At 44.3% G+C, this 17,707-nt stretch overlaps 9 non-coding genes and 1 pseudogene across 9 annotated transcripts; all 10 read right to left on the reverse strand.

The window, feature by feature from the left end:
* Window positions 1-677: 677 nt before the first annotated feature.
* On the reverse strand, window positions 678-877 carry LOC141222310 (U2 spliceosomal RNA). The gene has a single exon (XR_012290115.1). It is a non-coding gene; the product is annotated as a U2 spliceosomal RNA (small nuclear RNA).
* Window positions 878-6,942: 6,065 nt separating this feature from the next.
* Window positions 6,943-7,133, reverse strand: LOC141222449 (U2 spliceosomal RNA). The gene has a single exon (XR_012290220.1). It is a non-coding gene; the product is annotated as a U2 spliceosomal RNA (small nuclear RNA).
* Window positions 7,134-8,249: 1,116 nt separating this feature from the next.
* On the reverse strand, window positions 8,250-8,440 carry LOC141222756 (U2 spliceosomal RNA). Its single transcript, XR_012290511.1, has one exon. It is a non-coding gene; the product is annotated as a U2 spliceosomal RNA (small nuclear RNA).
* A 1,115-nt stretch (window positions 8,441-9,555) lies between these two features.
* On the reverse strand, window positions 9,556-9,746 carry LOC141222450 (U2 spliceosomal RNA). The gene has a single exon (XR_012290221.1). It is a non-coding gene; the product is annotated as a U2 spliceosomal RNA (small nuclear RNA).
* Window positions 9,747-10,861: 1,115 nt separating this feature from the next.
* On the reverse strand, window positions 10,862-11,052 carry LOC141222774 (U2 spliceosomal RNA). The gene has a single exon (XR_012290527.1). It is a non-coding gene; the product is annotated as a U2 spliceosomal RNA (small nuclear RNA).
* A 1,115-nt stretch (window positions 11,053-12,167) lies between these two features.
* Window positions 12,168-12,358, reverse strand: LOC141222759 (U2 spliceosomal RNA). The gene has a single exon (XR_012290513.1). It is a non-coding gene; the product is annotated as a U2 spliceosomal RNA (small nuclear RNA).
* A 1,115-nt stretch (window positions 12,359-13,473) lies between these two features.
* LOC141222808 (U2 spliceosomal RNA) lies at window positions 13,474-13,664 on the reverse strand. The gene has a single exon (XR_012290560.1). It is a non-coding gene; the product is annotated as a U2 spliceosomal RNA (small nuclear RNA).
* A 1,115-nt stretch (window positions 13,665-14,779) lies between these two features.
* LOC141222314 (U2 spliceosomal RNA) lies at window positions 14,780-14,967 on the reverse strand. The gene has a single exon (XR_012290118.1). It is a non-coding gene; the product is annotated as a U2 spliceosomal RNA (small nuclear RNA).
* A 799-nt stretch (window positions 14,968-15,766) lies between these two features.
* LOC141222350 (U2 spliceosomal RNA) lies at window positions 15,767-15,858 on the reverse strand (annotated as a pseudogene).
* Window positions 15,859-16,973: 1,115 nt separating this feature from the next.
* Window positions 16,974-17,160, reverse strand: LOC141222313 (U2 spliceosomal RNA). The gene has a single exon (XR_012290117.1). It is a non-coding gene; the product is annotated as a U2 spliceosomal RNA (small nuclear RNA).
* Window positions 17,161-17,707: the final 547 nt, after the last annotated feature.

Raw genomic sequence — 17,707 nt, forward strand, 5'->3', positions numbered from 1 at the left:
CATTCCATCTACTGCAGGCAGGATACCTGGCTGGCTGAATGTCGCTGAGAAGCTCACAGAGACCGCCATAAGCAACAGTTTAACAGAATGCCACAGACTAATCAACCAAACTTTTTGGGTTGGGTTCTCTTTTATAGTCTGCAGGCATTAAATGAAAGAAGTCAGTGTTCCAGCAGAAGGAGACAACGTTTCAGAAAAGGCATTGTAGCAAACCAAAAAAGAAATTTTAAGCGCAGCAGAGTAACCAGCGCACATACCTGTTAGCTCAGGTGAGTTTAAAAGGCTGCTGTTGATAACAAGGGCATTTGCTAAATAGATGGTGTGTGTGCAACAATATACTGAAAGGTCAACTATATTGTGCAGCTTATCTCACCACCTGTAGTTATTTAGGTGAAAGCTCCAAAATGCTTGCCTAATATGTCTGTTTATCCAAAAGGAAGTAAAAAGGGAGAGCTAGAAAGATAGCATTGCATCACATTACATGGCAATGCAATGCACAGTTGCTGAAGTTGAACCAAAATGAGCTTGTAATCTGGCTTCTGCAACTTTGAACATGAAAAATCCAATGAGGAGAAGAAAAGCAGAGCCAAAGAGTCCATCCCAAAATCCGACAAACAAGCAAAATGAACAAAAAACATTGAATTCAATTCTTTCTGATTTTAGAAACTGCATTAAAGAAGGGGTGCACCGGTCCTGGAGATACTGCAATACCAGGTCAATGCGTGGAGTGGACAGAGCAAGCTCTTTTTCCATCTCCCTGTTCTAAAAATCCATTTAATATATGGTCCCCAGATAGGGGACGTATCAGATATTAAACTGATAAGAACAGATTTTTTTTTTTTTTTTTTTCCTCAGATTAAGACCCACATTAATTTATGCATCATAGCGCATATTCACATAACGGGTTCTCAAATCATCATTCGGAAAAACAAAAACAAAATCCCAAAAAACACAACCCTGCAATTAACTGTTACTTACTGTAAGAAGTCCAATGTGAAAAGTTCCAGAGTGCTTCTGCTGCTGTCTCACCATACTTCTTTTTATCCAATAAATAGGCATAAAACAGTCTAGCAAGAAAAATCTTTCTGCATTCCATGGGGGAAAAAACAATCTTTTTAAAAATCACCAAATTCCGAACGTCCCATAAAACCTCTTTATATATGACAAAAATAATCCAGCTTGCCCGCTTCCTTTGCGAGTACTTAAAATCTTGACCTATTAAAATCCTTTCAAAATCGAAACAATGAAAACCAACTAAAGCAACAAACATACGTGACAACAAGGTAAAAACTTTTTTAGCAAAAAAACAGTCCCAAAAAATATGCTGTATTGTTTCCACCTTATTGCAACCTTCCCTAGGACATAGTTCTTGAACCTTTATCCCCCGGTCATTCAAAAAAGCCCTTGTTGGCAAGCATCCATGCAACGCCATCCAGGTTACATCCTTCTGTCTGTTGCTGATTCCACGCATGAAAAAAAGCTTCCACACCTGTCCAGACTGTGCATTATTACAAAACGGCACATCACATAACATCTCCTTCTTCTTAATACCTGAGACAATCAGTTTTTTGTCCGGTCTAACCATGGAGCTTATCCCATTTTGATCATAGAAGGACCTAAGCACCACATAAAAAAACGGTATCACAAACGAAACTGGTTTTCTTAAATCCTTCTCACACCAGCTCCATTTCTGGAAAAGCCGTCCTGCTAAATATTTGCACATGTCCGCAGTCCTGTTATTGCACTGGGATAATTTCTAAATGTTCAAAAAATAATGCATTCTTAAAAATAAGTCAATGTTAGGAAAATCACAACCCCCATTTTCCACAGAACACATAACCATTCCTCTTCTTAGTTTCTCCATTTTGGATCCCCAAAAAAACACAAACAGTTTCCTTGTCACTCTCTTTGTCCAAAGCACAGCAGGTGGGAAAATCAAAGCAGTGTACAGCAGAAGCGGGAGAATCACAGACTTGATTACCAGCACTTTCCCTCTCAGCGACAGGTTCCTTAGTTTCCAAAAGTTCAACTTCTGATCCATTTTGTCTTCTAGAATCTTCAGGCTGCTTTTCCCTTTCAGTTCCTTCTCAAAGATGACACCAAGAACCTCAATTTCCTCCCTACTCTCCACTCCTGCCACGTTAACCTCAACCTGCCTCCCAAAGTTACAAAGCTGGCACTTTCCCCAATTCACCGCCATACCAGCCACACAACAAAAAATCCTTACGTGCAAATTCACTCTATTGAGATCCGCCTGTGAACCACAAGTAAAAACAATATCATCCATATAACTTAAAGACTTGACTGGACCCCCGGATCCCCCAGGAATAAAAACACCAGCCACACACTTGTCAACTTGCACACTTTTTAAAAGGGCCTCCACCACACAGATAAAAAGAATTGGTGACAGGGGACAACCCTGCCTAACTCCCGATAAAATATTAAAACTGGAACTCACATGCCCATTAACTAAAATCTGGCTACTGACCCCACAATAAAAACTCTTAATGACCATCAATAATTTATCCGGAACACCAAGGTGACTTAAAGCAGAGAACAAAAATCTATGTGATATTTTATCAAAGGCTTTCTCCAGGTCCACCGACTGTAACAAAAGAGCATTCTTATTCAAATTAGCCTGATAAATTAAGTCTCTTAGAAGCAGCAAATTATCTGAAATTTTCCTACCAGGCACTGCACATGCCTGATACTCCCCCACCATATCACCTATCACATCTGCCAGTCTACCAGCCACAATTTTAGAAATAATTTTGTAATCACTGTTTAACAATGTTATGGGCCTCCAATTTTTAATATCCCTCATGTCCCCTTTCTTATGAATCAGCGTAACAATCCCCCTACGCATAGAAACCGATAAAATCCCATGAGTAAAACCATATTGCACCACCCGGGAAAACTCCACACCTATAATATCCCAAAATCTAACATAAAATTCAGCAGGAAGACCATCACAGCCTGGCGTCTTGCCTTTCGCCAAGCCATCCACTGCCCGTCTAATTTCATCTTTCCCAACCTCCTCACTTAAAAACCCAATTTTCTCCTCAGGAATATTATTAGTTAATACTTTGCAATAATCATTAATTTCCGCATCACTGGCTCTACTATCGTTAGAGAAGAGTGTTTCATAAAAGGAAAGAATACTGCCAATCATCTCATCCCCAGATACCTCCCCTGCAGGAGAAAAAACAGACTTAAAAACCCCTTTAGGTTTAAAACATTTTTTAAAAAAGTATCTCGAACATTGCTCATTTTCCTCCATGTGCTTTATTTTTGCCTTAAACATAATAGTCTTCCCTTTTTCAATAAGTATCTTCTTCAGTTCGTCCTTCAAATCTGCAATCTCTTTATCCACCTCCATCCCCGCTCTCTTAAACTTATGGAGTACTTCCAATTTTGAAATAACAGCAGCATCATGATCCCTTTTGGCTTTCGCTCTCCTAAAACACACCCCTTTAAAATAACATGCAAATTTCTCCTTAGCCCAGTCCCACCACTCTAGCAAATCTTTAAAAAGGTGCTGTTCAGACACACAAGACAAAAACACTTTATTAAAACCAACCTTAACACTCTCCTCTTCCAGCAGGCTTACGTTCAGCTTCCAGAGTCCCTTTCCAAAAGCCAGGGACTCAGCTATACACAGATCTACCACTATCATCTTGTGGTCAGAAAAAGTCGTCATCACGTGGTTGCACTTGGCCACCTTAATCCCTTCAGACATAAAAACATAGTCAATTCGGGAAACACTACGTCCACTATCTGATATGTATGTGAACTTATCACTTGGCCCAACCATCAGACCAGCATCCGTGTAGCGTAAATCCTGCACAATCTGATTTAAAATATTAGACGTAACATCAGTCCTACCTTCCGTAGAGCTCTTACGATCTTTTGCGGATCTGACACAATTAAAATCTCCAGCCACTATAGTGAAGTCTCTGCCTGGTAAAAACAAACTTTAGAGACTCCAAAAACCCAACTCTTGCTTGTTTATCAGCAGGGGCATAAACATTAAAAACCCGTACCCGCTGACCTAAAAAATCCACTAATAAAAACAAACATCTCCCAGGTATGATTACTTTAAACTCTAAAACCTTTAGACTGGAATTACACAGTAAAATGCCCACCCCTTCATTCCTGTTTTCTGAGCATGGGGACCAAAAAGATTGCCCCTTATTCCACTCACTCTCATGCGGGGCAGATTTAATTACACATTCCTGCAGACAGACAATATCTGCATTCACACTCTCAATGTACTCCAGTATCCCTGCTCTCCTACAAGCAGAACCAATCCCTCGTACATTCAGAGAAGCAACACACAACGCCATCATAACAACAGGAAAAAATCTCCACCATACCCGATCCATCATGAACCAGGAGAAAACCCACTCCTGCCACCCACTTTTCTACGTATATCAGGCGACTCAGAACTCGAGTCCCTGTTAGAATAACCTGGTCTTAGGGAGACTGGATCTTCCTGCCCCCCAGACCAACACCCCTCCACCTTACTTCTTTTAATCACGGAGGCATAACTCTCCTCCTTGCCATCATCTTCCTCCTCATTTTCACTCCAATCACTGTTAACCCTATAACGCTGCTGAGGGGTTATAGTTCCATCCGAATCAGAATCCTCCTCCTCCAAAACCTCCATTTCCTCACCCCCATCTCTTCCCAAAACAGGATTCACTGACTCCGCCATATTAGACAAATCCATCCCATCAACCGGGCCATGCACATCAGCTACTTTGTTTATTACTTCCAGCCCCTCCCTCAAACCAACTTTCTTCTGGCTCCGCCCCTTTTCCTCCATCTTGGGCACCGCATGGTCTCTTCCCCTACCACCATCTTGTTTTTGGCTTTCCCCCTCTGAGTCTGAGCCTTCGCCCTCCTCCCCACTTTCCTGCCGAGTCTTCTTCTGCCTCTCTTCAGCGTCCACCTGTGACCTAGGAATCTGAGCCCACAATCTACATTTCCTTGCAAGGTGATCTGCATGTCCACACAAATCACACACCTTATTCATTGGGCAACCACTTGCAACATGCCCAGATTTCCCACAACCTCTACAAACATCACCTTGCACTGGACAATCTTTCTGAACATGTCCAAACTCATGACACTTCCTACAATATTCCATCTGTCCATTATAAAAACAAAATCCCCTTTCTCCTCCGATAGAAAACTGTGCAGGAATGCTCTTGGCACCCCCAATAGCTCTATCATCCGGTCTCAGTTTTACAACATATCTCCTCTTGCCATTTAGATAATTGTATTTGTTCTTCATTCTTCCCAAAAATTTAACCTCACTACAATACCGAGCTAAAAAATTGGAAACAGTCTCATCCGGAACTTTAGGGTTATACATGTGCACAACCACATACTTATATGTCTGCTGGAACAGAGGTTCCAGTGCAATAAACTCTAGGCATTTCAATTCCTTTTCTTCCTTCATTCGTACCAACTCCATGTAGACTCTCTGGCAAATACTCAAAGAAACAAAAGTGATATCATAAATTCCTTGTTTCTGAAAATCCTGCAGTGCCAATACATCCGTTACCTTCAAGCCATTAATGTTCTTCAAGACATCAACGCAAACTTGGTCCAAACCGATTTCTCCTTCATGACCTGCAGCCACCTTCAGACGGACCGAGTCCTCTAATCCACGTGTTTTCTCCACCATTTTTACAGCAGATAAACACAATCGCCGCTCAATCGCACACTAGGGCCCCACAAGGGGGAACCCCAGTCACAACTGCCCTCCAAACAACACCAGCAGCAGAAAACCACCACTGATCTTGCCAAAAGGCCGAGAAGCGATAACCAGAATTGGTTTCAAACTACGGAGCCACCCAAGGATCCTAAAAAGTCCATTTGTGGAGATGAGCTCCTGGACTCCCGTTAAGAAGACATGTTGTCAACCTCTAGATCCCTTACATGCCTGCACTTTTCGGCTTGCTGCTGCTGCAATCCACGCGTTTTAGATCTGCATAACTCCACCTCTTTAAACACAGCACCTTCACCCCCTGCTGTTCCCACCCGCCTCAACACCGTTGGAAGGGAGGAGAACCAATTAAGGCGGGGGGTGGGGTGGAACGAGCAGCTGTCTACCCTTAGCAGGAGGGCTCCTGATTACATACCTCTCCTGCTGCTGCTGGCTGTCCAGCAGCAGACTGAAGGTGGCTGCTGCTGTGCACAGGTATATAAAGGCTCAGAGCCTATTATGACACGCGCAGCCAGCGTTCCATTGCCACATTCCATCTACTGCAGGCAGGATACCTGGCTGGCTGAATGTCGCTGAGAAGCTCACAGAGACCGCCATAAGCAACAGTTTAACAGAATGCCACAGACTAATCAACCAAACTTTTTGGGTTGGGTTCTCTTTTATAGTCTGCAGGCATTAAATGAAAGAAGTCAGTGTTCCAGCAGAAGGAGACAACGTTTCAGAAAAGGCATTGTAGCAAACCAAAAATGAAATTTTAAGCGCAGCAGAGTAACCAGCGCACATACCTGTTAGCTCAGGTGAGTTTAAAAGGCTGCTGTTGATAACAAGGGCATTTGCTAAATAGATGGTGTGTGTGCAACAATATACTGAAAGGTCAATTATATTGTGCAGCTTATCTCACCACCTGTAGTTATTTAGGTGAAAGCTCCAAAATGCTTGCCTAATATGTCTGTTTATCCAAAAGGAAGTAAAAAGGGAGAGCTAGAAAGATAGCATTGCATCACATTACATGGCAATGCAATGCACAGTTGCTGAAGTTGAACCAAAATGAGCTTGTAATCTGGCTTCTGCAACTTTGAACATGAAAAATCCAATGAGGAGAAGAAAAGCAGAGCCAAAGAGTCCATCCCAAAATCCGACAAACAAGCAAAATGAACAAAAAACATTGAATTCAATTCTTTCTGATTTTAGAAACTGCATTAAAGAAGGGGTGCACCGGTCCTGGAGATACTGCAATACCAGGTCAATGCGTGGAGTGGACAGAGCAAGCTCTTTTTCCATCTCCCTGTTCTAAAAATCCATTTAATATATGGTCCCCAGATAGGGGACGTATCAGATATTAAACTGATAAGAACAGATACTACACTTGATCTTAGCCAAAAGGCCGAGAAGCGATAACCAGAATTGGTTTCAAACTACGGAGCCACCCAAGGATCCTAAAAAGTCCATTTGTGGAGATGAGCTCCTGGACTCCCGTTAAGAAGACATGTTGTCAACCTCTAGATCCCTTACATGCCTGCACTTTTCGGCTTGCTGCTGCTGCAATCCACGCGTTTTAGATCTGCATAACTCCACCTCTTTAAACACAGCACCTTCACCCCCTGCTGTTCCCACCCGCCTCAACACCGTTAGAAGGGAGGAGAACCAATTAAGGCGGGGGGGTGGGGTGGAACGAGCAGCTGTCTACCCTTAGCAGGAGGGCTCCTGATTACATACCTCTCCTGCTGCTGCTGCTGCTGGCTGTCCAGCAGCAGACTGAAGGTGGCTGCTGCTGTGCACAGGTATATAAAGGCTCAGAGCCTATTATGACACGCGCAGCCAGCGTTCCATTGCCACATTCCATCTACTGCAGGCAGGATACCTGGCTGGCTGAATGTCGCTGAGAAGCTCACAGAGACCGCCATAAGCAACAGTTTAACAGAATGCCACAGACTAATCAACCAAACTTTTTGGGTTGGGTTCTCTTTTATAGTCTGCAGGCATTAAATGAAAGAAGTCAGTGTTCCAGCAGAAGGAGACAACGTTTCAGAAAAGGCATTGTAGCAAACCAAAAAAGAAATTTTAAGCGCAGCAGAGTAACCAGCGCACATACCTGTTAGCTCAGGTGAGTTTAAAAGGCTGCTGTTGATAACAAGGGCATTTGCTAAATAGATGGTGTGTGTGCAACAATATACTGAAAGGTCAATTATATTGTGCAGCTTATCTCACCACCTGTAGTTATTTAGGTGAAAGCTCCAAAATGCTTGCCTAATATGTCTGTTTATCCAAAAGGAAGTAAAAAGGGAGAGCTAGAAAGATAGCATTGCATCACATTACATGGCAATGCAATGCACAGTTGCTGAAGTTGAACCAAAATGAGCTTGTAATCTGGCTTCTGCAACTTTGAACATGGAAAATCCAATGAGGAGAAGAAAAGCAGAGCCAAAGAGTCCATCCCAAAATCCGACAAACAAGCAAAATGAACAAAAAACATTGAATTCAATTCTTTCTGATTTTAGAAACTGCATTAAAGAAGGGGTGCACCGGTCCTGGAGATACTGCAATACCAGGTCAATGCGTGGAGTGGACAGAGCAAGCTCTTTTTCTATCTCCCTGTTCTAAAAATCCATTTAATATATGGTCCCCAGATAGGGGACGTATCAGATATTAAACTGATAAGAACAGATACTACACTTGATCTTAGCCAAAAGGCCGAGAAGCGATAACCAGAATTGGTTTCAAACTACGGAGCCACCCAAGGATCCTAAAAAGTCCATTTGTGGAGATGAGCTCCTGGACTCCCGTTAAGAAGACATGTTGTCAACCTCTAGATCCCTTACATGCCTGCACTTTTCGGCTTGCTGCTGCTGCAATCCACGCGTTTTAGATCTGCATAACTCCACCTCTTTAAACACCGCACCTTCACCCCCTGCTGTTCCCACCCGCCTCAACACCGTTGGAAGGGAGGAGAACCAATTAAGGCGGGGGGTGGGGTGGAACGAGCAGCTGTCTACCCTTAGCAGGAGGGCTCCTGATTACATACCTCTCCTGCTGCTGCTGCTGCTGGCTGTCCAGCAGCAGACTGAAGGTGGCTGCTGCTGTGCACAGGTATATAAAGGCTCAGAGCCTATTATGACACGCGCAGCCAGCGTTCCATTGCCACATTCCATCTACTGCAGGCAGGATACCTGGCTGGCTGAATGTCGCTGAGAAGCTCACAGAGACCGCCATAAGCAACAGTTTAACAGAATGCCACAGACTAATCAACCAAACTTTTTGGGTTGGGTTCTCTTTTATAGTCTGCAGGCATTAAATGAAAGAAGTCAGTGTTCCAGCAGAAGGAGACAACGTTTCAGAAAAGGCATTGTAGCAAACCAAAAAAGAAATTTTAAGCGCAGCAGAGTAACCAGCGCACATACCTGTTAGCTCAGGTGAGTTTAAAAGGCTGCTGTTGATAACAAGGGCATTTGCTAAATAGATGGTGTGTGTGCAACAATATACTGAAAGGTCAATTATATTGTGCAGCTTATCTCACCACCTGTAGTTATTTAGGTGAAAGCTCCAAAATGCTTGCCTAATATGTCTGTTTATCCAAAAGGAAGTAAAAAGGGAGAGCTAGAAAGATAGCATTGCATCACATTACATGGCAATGCAATGCACAGTTGCTGAAGTTGAACCAAAATGAGCTTGTAATCTGGCTTCTGCAACTTTGAACATGAAAAATCCAATGAGGAGAAGAAAAGCAGAGCCAAAGAGTCCATCCCAAAATCCGACAAACAAGCAAAATGAACAAAAAACATTGAATTCAATTCTTTCTGATTTTAGAAACTGCATTAAAGAAGGGGTGCACCGGTCCTGGAGATACTGCAATACCAGGTCAATGCGTGGAGTGGACAGAGCAAGCTCTTTTTCCATCTCCCTGTTCTAAAAATCCATTTAATATATGGTCCCCAGATAGGGGACGTATCAGATATTAAACTGATAAGAACAGATACTACACTTGATCTTAGCCAAAAGGCCGAGAAGCGATAACCAGAATTGGTTTCAAACTACGGAGCCACCCAAGGATCCTAAAAAGTCCATTTGTGGAGATGAGCTCCTGGACTCCCGTTAAGAAGACATGTTGTCAACCTCTAGATCCCTTACATGCCTGCACTTTTCGGCTTGCTGCTGCTGCAATCCACGCGTTTTAGATCTGCATAACTCCACCTCTTTAAACACAGCACCTTCACCCCCTGCTGTTCCCACCCGCCTCAACACCGTTGGAAGGGAGGAGAACCAATTAAGGCGGGGGGTGGGGTGGAACGAGCAGCTGTCTACCCTTAGCAGGAGGGCTCCTGATTACATACCTCTCCTGCTGCTGCTGCTGCTGGCTGTCCAGCAGCAGACTGAAGGTGGCTGCTGCTGTGCACAGGTATATAAAGGCTCAGAGCCTATTATGACACGCGCAGCCAGCGTTCCATTGCCACATTCCATCTACTGCAGGCAGGATACCTGGCTGGCTGAATGTCGCTGAGAAGCTCACAGAGACCGCCATAAGCAACAGTTTAACAGAATGCCACAGACTAATCAACCAAACTTTTTGGGTTGGGTTCTCTTTTATAGTCTGCAGGCATTAAATGAAAGAAGTCAGTGTTCCAGCAGAAGGAGACAACGTTTCAGAAAAGGCATTGTAGCAAACCAAAAAAGAAATTTTAAGCGCAGCAGAGTAACCAGCGCACATACCTGTTAGCTCAGGTGAGTTTAAAAGGCTGCTGTTGATAACAAGGGCATTTGCTAAATAGATGGTGTGTGTGCAACAATATACTGAAAGGTCAATTATATTGTGCAGCTTATCTCACCACCTGTAGTTATTTAGGTGAAAGCTCCAAAATGCTTGCCTAATATGTCTGTTTATTCAAAAGGAAGTAAAAAGGGAGAGCTAGAAAGATAGCATTGCATCACATTACATGGCAATGCAATGCACAGTTGCTGAAGTTGAACCAAAATGAGCTTGTAATCTGGCTTCTGCAACTTTGAACATGAAAAATCCAATGAGGAGAAGAAAAGCAGAGCCAAAGAGTCCATCCCAAAATCCGACAAACAAGCAAAATGAACAAAAAACATTGAATTCAATTCTTTCTGATTTTAGAAACTGCATTAAAGAAGGGGTGCACCGGTCCTGGAGATACTGCAATACCAGGTTAATGCGTGGAGTGGACAGAGCAAGCTCTTTTTCCATCTCCCTGTTCTAAAAATCCATTTAATATATGGTCCCCAGATAGGGGACGTATCAGATATTAAACTGATAAGAACAGATACTACACTTGATCTTAGCCAAAAGGCCGAGAAGCGATAACCAGAATTGGTTTCAAACTACGGAGCCACCCAAGGATCCTAAAAAGTCCATTTGTGGAGATGAGCTCCTGGACTCCCGTTAAGAAGACATGTTGTCAACCTCTAGATCCCTTACATGCCTGCACTTTTCGGCTTGCTGCTGCTGCAATCCACGCGTTTTAGATCTGCATAACTCCACCTCTTTAAACACAGCACCTTCACCCCCTGCTGTTCCCACCCGCCTCAACACCGTTGGAAGGGAGGAGAACCAATTAAGGCGGGGGGTGGGGTGGAACGAGCAGCTGTCTACCCTTAGCAGGAGGGCTCCTGATTACATACCTCTCCTGCTGCTGCTGCTGCTGGCTGTCCAGCAGCAGACTGAAGGTGGCTGCTGCTGTGCACAGGTATATAAAGGCTCAGAGCCTATTATGACACGCGCAGCCAGCGTTCCATTGCCACATTCCATCTACTGCAGGCAGGATACCTGGCTGGCTGAATGTCGCTGAGAAGCTCACAGAGACCGCCATATGCAACAGTTTAACAGAATGCCACAGACTAATCAACCAAACTTTTTGGGTTGGGTTCTCTTTTATAGTCTGCAGGCATTAAATGAAAGAAGTCAGTGTTCCAGCAGAAGGAGACAACGTTTCAGAAAAGGCATTGTAGCAAACCAAAAAAGAAATTTTAAGCGCAGCAGAGTAACCAGCGCACATACCTGTTAGCTCAGGTGAGTTTAAAAGGCTGCTGTTGATAACAAGGGCATTTGCTAAATAGATGGTGTGTGTGCAACAATATACTGAAAGGTCAATAATATTGTGCAGCTTATCTCACCACCTGTAGTTATTTAGGTGAAAGCTCCAAAATGCTTGCCTAATATGTCTGTTTATCCAAAAGGAAGTAAAAAGGGAGAGCTAGAAATATAGCATTGCATCACATTACATGGCAATGCAATGCACAGTTGCTGAAGTTGAACCAAAATGAGCTTGTAATCTGGCTTCTGCAACTTTGAACATGAAAAATCCAATGAGGAGAAGAAAAGCAGAGCCAAAGAGTCCATCCCAAAATCCGACAAACAAGCAAAATGAACAAAAAACATTGAATTCAATTCTTTCTGATTTTAGAAACTGCATTAAAGAAGGGGTGCACCGGTCCTGGAGATACTGCAATACCAGGTCAATGCGTGGAGTGGACAGAGCAAGCTCTTTTTCCATCTCCCTGTTCTAAAAATCCATTTAATATATGGTCCCCAGATAGGGGATGTATCAGATATTAAACTGATAAGAACAGATACTACACTTGATCTTAGCCAAAAGGCCGAGAAGCGATAACCAGAATTGGTTTCAAACTACGGAGCCACCCAAGGATCCTAAAAAGTCCATTTGTGGAGATGAGCTCCTGGACTCCCGTTAAGAAGACATGTTGTCAACCTCTAGATCCCTTACATGCCTGCACTTTTCGGCTTGCTGCTGCTGCAATCCACGCGTTTTAGATCTGCATAACTCCACCTCTTTAAACACAGCACCTTCACCCCCTGCTGTTCCCACCCGCCTCAACACCGTTGGAAGGGAGGAGAACCAATTAAGGCGGGGGGTGGGGTGGAACGAGCAGCTGTCTACCCTTAGCAGGAGGGCTCCTGATTACATACCTCTCCTGCTGCTGCTGCTGCTGGCTGTCCAGCAGCAGACTGAAGGTGGCTGCTGCTGTGCACAGGTATATAAAGGCTCAGAGCCTATTATGACACGCGCAGCCAGCGTTCCATTGCCACATTCCATCTACTGCAGGCAGGATACCTGGCTGGCTGAATGTCGCTGAGAAGCTCACAGAGACCGCCATAAGCAACAGTTTAACAGAATGCCACAGACTAATCAACCAAACTTTTTGGGTTGGGTTCTCTTTTATAGTCTGCAGGCATTAAATGAAAGAAGTCAGTGTTCCAGCAGAAGGAGACAACGTTTCAGAAAAGGCATTGTAGCAAACCAAAAAAGAAATTTTAAGCGCAGCAGAGTAACCAGCGCACATACCTGTTAGCTCAGGTGAGTTTAAAAGGCTGCTGTTGATAACAAGGGCATTTGCTAAATAGATGGTGTGTGTGCAACAATATACTGAAAGGTCAATTATATTGTGCAGCTTATCTCACCACCTGTAGTTATTTAGGTGAAAGCTCCAAAATGCTTGCCTAATATGTCTGTTTATCCAAAAGGAAGTAAAAAGGGAGAGCTAGAAAGATAGCATTGCATCACATTACATGGCAATGCAATGCACAGTTGCTGAAGTTGAACCAAAATGAGCTTGTAATCTGGCTTCTGCAACTTTGAACATGAAAAATCCAATGAGGAGAAGAAAAGCAGAGCCAAAGAGTCCATCCCAAAATCCGACAAACAAGCAAAATGAACAAAAAACATTGAATTCAATTCTTTCTGATTTTAGAAACTGCATTAAAGAAGGGGTGCACCGGTCCTGGAGATACTGCAATACCAGGTCAATGCGTGGAGTGGACAGAGCAAGCTCTTTTTCCATCTCCCTGTTCTAAAAATCCATTTAATATATGGTCCCCAGATAGGGGACGTATCAGATATTAAACTGATAAGAACAGATACTACACTTGATTTTAGCCAAAAGGCCGAGAAGCGATAACCAGAATTGGTTTCAAACTACGGAGCCACCCAAGGATCCTAAAAAGTCCATTTGTGGAGATGAGCTCCTGGACTCCCGTTAAGAAGACATGTTGTCAACCTCTAGATCCCTTACATGCCTGCACTTTTCGGCTTGCTGCTGCTGCAATCCACGCGTTTTAGATCTGCATAACTCCACCTCTTTAAACACAGCACCTTCACCCCCTGCTGTTCCCACCCGCCTCAACACCGTTGGAAGGGAGGAGAACCAATTAAGGCGGGGGGTGGGGTGGAACGAGCAGCTGTCTACCCTTAGCAGGAGGGCTCCTGATTACATACCTCTCCTGCTGCTGCTGCTGCTGGCTGTCCAGCAGCAGACTGAAGGTGGCTGCTGCTGTGCACAGGTATATAAAGGCTCAGAGCCTATTATGACACGCGCAGCCAGCGTTCCATTGCCACATTCCATCTACTGCAGGCAGGATACCTGGCTGGCTGAATGTCGCTGAGAAGCTCACAGAGACCGCCATAAGCAACAGTTTAACAGAATGCCACAGACTAATCAACCAAACTTTTTGGGTTGGGTTCTCTTTTATAGTCTGCAGGCATTAAATGAAAGAAGTCAGTGTTCCAGCAGAAGGAGACAACGTTTCTGAAAAGGCATTGTAGCAAACCAAAAAAGAAATTTTAAGCGCAGCAGAGTAACCAGCGCACATACCTGTTAGCTCAGGTGAGTTTAAAAGGCTGCTGTTGATAACAAGGGCATTTGCTAAATAGATAGTGTGTGTGCAACAATATACTGAAAGGTCAATTATATTGTGCAGCTTATCTCACCACCTGTAGTTATTTAGGTGAAAGCTCCAAAATGCTTGCCTAATATGTCTGTTTATCCAAAAGGAAGTAAAAAGGGAGAGCTAGAAAGATAGCATTGCATCACATTACATGGCAATGCAATGCACAGTTGCTGAAGTTGAACCAAAATGAGCTTGTAATCTGGCTTCTGCAACTTTGAACATGAAAAATCCAATGAGGAGAAGAAAAGCAGAGCCAAAGAGTCCATCCCAAAATCCGACAAACAAGCAAAATGAACAAAAAACATTGAATTCAATTCTTTCTGATTTTAGAAACTGCATTAAAGAAGGGGTGCACCGGTCCTGGAGATACTGCAATACCAGGTCAATGCGTGGAGTGGACAGAGCAAGCTCTTTTTCCATCTCCCTGTTCTAAAAATCCATTTAATATATGGTCCCCAGATAGGGGACGTATCAGATATTAAACTGATAAGAACAGATTTTTTTTTTTTTTTTTTTTTCTTGAAAGCCCGAATTCGTGTACAAAACCCGAGTGCGCTTAAAAAAGTGACAAGTGCCACAAAAAAAAGTGCACTAGGATGCTGGTCTTCTTGAAACCCTCTCCAAAAGGAGAAGGGTCCCCCAAACCATTCCCCGTCCCTCCGAGCCAGTAGGCCACAGCGAGGAACAGGGACAAATAGCCACCTCCAGCCGGAGCCAGAGGCGACCCAATCTTACCCCCAATACCTGCCCGAGTTCTCACCCGAGCAAGGCACTGGGAGCCAAAGACTGTGCTCCCCTCCCGGAAGAGGGGAGCCAACAACGCTCTCCTCCCGAAAGAGGAGAGCCAGTGGGGTTCAGGGGGGAGCGGAACCTGATGGCCACACACTCCCCCCCTAGACCTGCCAAGAGAGGAACCCGTAAGGGAACCGCATCCCGACAAAATCCTAGTAAGGACGTGGACACACGTGAAAAAGTGGACACACAGTGACAAAAAAAAATTAAATAAATAGTGAAGGTTTCACAGTATAATACTGCCCGGACCTTCGACCGGGAATTGAAAAATTCCCCATCCTAAGGCCAGAAGGCCCGGAATAAGGGTGTGTGTGAAGAAAGAAATATTGAAGTGCTAGTGCAAATGTGCCATAAACTCAAGTGGGGTTCCCAATCCCAGTGAGTTAAGGCACCCCAGGGTCACCACTCCTGGGGCACTTCACACTTCGGGCTTTCGATCTTCCCCGGCCCAATGGCGTCGATCCTGGGGTGCCATGCTTTCCACCAGATGACTATATTAGCCACCTGGCGTACTAACAAGCGCCTAAACCCCAGTGTGCATAATGTATCAATCTACTAGGGCGGCCAACATCCAAAACCGCCTTTTCGAAAGATACTACACTTGATCTTAGCCAAAAGGCCGAGAAGCGATAACCAGAATTGGTTTCAAACTACGGAGCCACCCAAGGATCCTAAAAAGTCCATTTGTGGAGATGAGCTCCTGGACTCCCGTTAAGAAGACATGTTGTCAACCTCTAGATCCCTTACATGCCTGCACTTTTCGGCTTGCTGCTGCTGCAATCCACGCGTTTTAGATCTGCATAACTCCACCTCTTTAAACACAGCACCTTCACCCCCTGCTGTTCCCACCCGCCTCAACACCGTTGGAAGGGAGGAGAACCAATTAAGGCGGGGGGTGGGGTGGAACGAGCAGCTGTCTACCCTTAGCAGGAGGGCTCCTGATTACATACCTCTCCTGCTGCTGCTGCTGCTGGCTGTCCAGCAGCAGACTGAAGGTGGCTGCTGCTGTGCACAGGTATATAAAGGCTCAGAGCCTATTATGACACGCGCAGCCAGCGTTCCATTGCCACATTCCATCTACTGCAGGCAGGATACCTGGCTGGCTGAATGTCGCTGAGAAGCTCACAGAGACCGCCATAAGCAACAGTTTAACAGAATGCCACAGACTAATCAACCAAACTTTTTGGGTTGGGTTCTCTTTTATAGTCTGCAGGCATTAAATGAAAGAAGTCAGTGTTCCAGCAGAAGGAGACAACGTTTCAGAAAAGGCATTGTAGCAAACCAAAAAAGAAATTTTAAGCGCAGCAGAGTAACCAGCGCACATACCTGTTAGCTCAGGTGAGTTTAAAAGGCTGCTGTTGATAACAAGGGCATTTGCTAAATAGATGGTGTGTGTGCAACAATATACTGAAAGGTCAATTATATTGTGCAGCTTATCTCACCACCTGTAGTTATTTATGTGAAAGCTCCAAAATGCTTGCCTAATATGTCTGTTTATCCAAAAGGAAGTAAAAAGGGAGAGCTAGAAAGATAGCATTGCATCACATTACATGGCAATGCAATGCACAGTTGCTGAAGTTGAACCAAAATGAGCTTGTAATCTGGCTTCTGCAACTTTGAACATGAAAAATCCAATGAGGAGAAGAAAAGCAGAGCCAAAGAGTCCATCCCAAAATCCGACAAACAAGCAAAATGAACAAAAAACATTGAATTCAATTCTTTCTGATTTTAGAAACTGCATTAAAGAAGGGGTGCACCGGTCCTGGAGATACTGCAATACCAGGTCAATGCGTGGAGTGGACAGAGCAAGCTCTTTTTCCATCTCCCTGTTCTAAAAATCCATTTAATATATGGTCCCCAGATAGGGGACGTATCAGATATTAAACTGATAAGAACAGATTTTTTTTTTTTTTTTTTTTCTTGAAAGCCCGAATTCGTGTACAAAACCCGAGTGCGCTTAAAAAAGTGACAAGTGCCACAAAAAAAAGTGCACTAGGATGCTGGTCTTCTTGAAACCCTCTCCAAAAGGAGAAGGGTCCCCCAAACCATTCCCCGTCCCTCCGAGCCAGAAGGCCACAGCGAGGAACAGGGACAAATAGCCACCTCCAGCCGGAGCCAGAGGCGACCCAATCTTACCCCCAATACCTGCCCGAGTTCTCACCCGAGCAAGGCACTGGGAGCCAAAGACTGTGCTCCCCTCCCGGAAGAGGGGAGCCAACAACGCTCTCCTCCCGAAAGAGGAGAGCCAGTGGGGTTCAGGGGGGAGCGGAACCTGATGGCCACACACTCCCCCCCTAGACCTGCCAAGAGAGGAACCTGTAAGGGAACCGCATCCCGACAAAATCCTAGTAAGGACGTGGACACACGTGAAAAAGTGGACACACAGTGACAAAAAAAAATTAAATAAATAGTGAAGGTTTCACAGTATAATACTGCCCGGACCTTCGACCGGGAATTGAAAAATTCCCCATCCTAAGGCC

This window comes from Phyllobates terribilis, unplaced genomic scaffold (assembly GCF_046119375.1).
Source record: "Phyllobates terribilis strain yellow unplaced genomic scaffold, ASM4611937v1 Scaffold_361__1_contigs__length_1927384, whole genome shotgun sequence".
Taxonomy (NCBI): Eukaryota; Metazoa; Chordata; class Amphibia; order Anura; family Dendrobatidae; genus Phyllobates; species Phyllobates terribilis.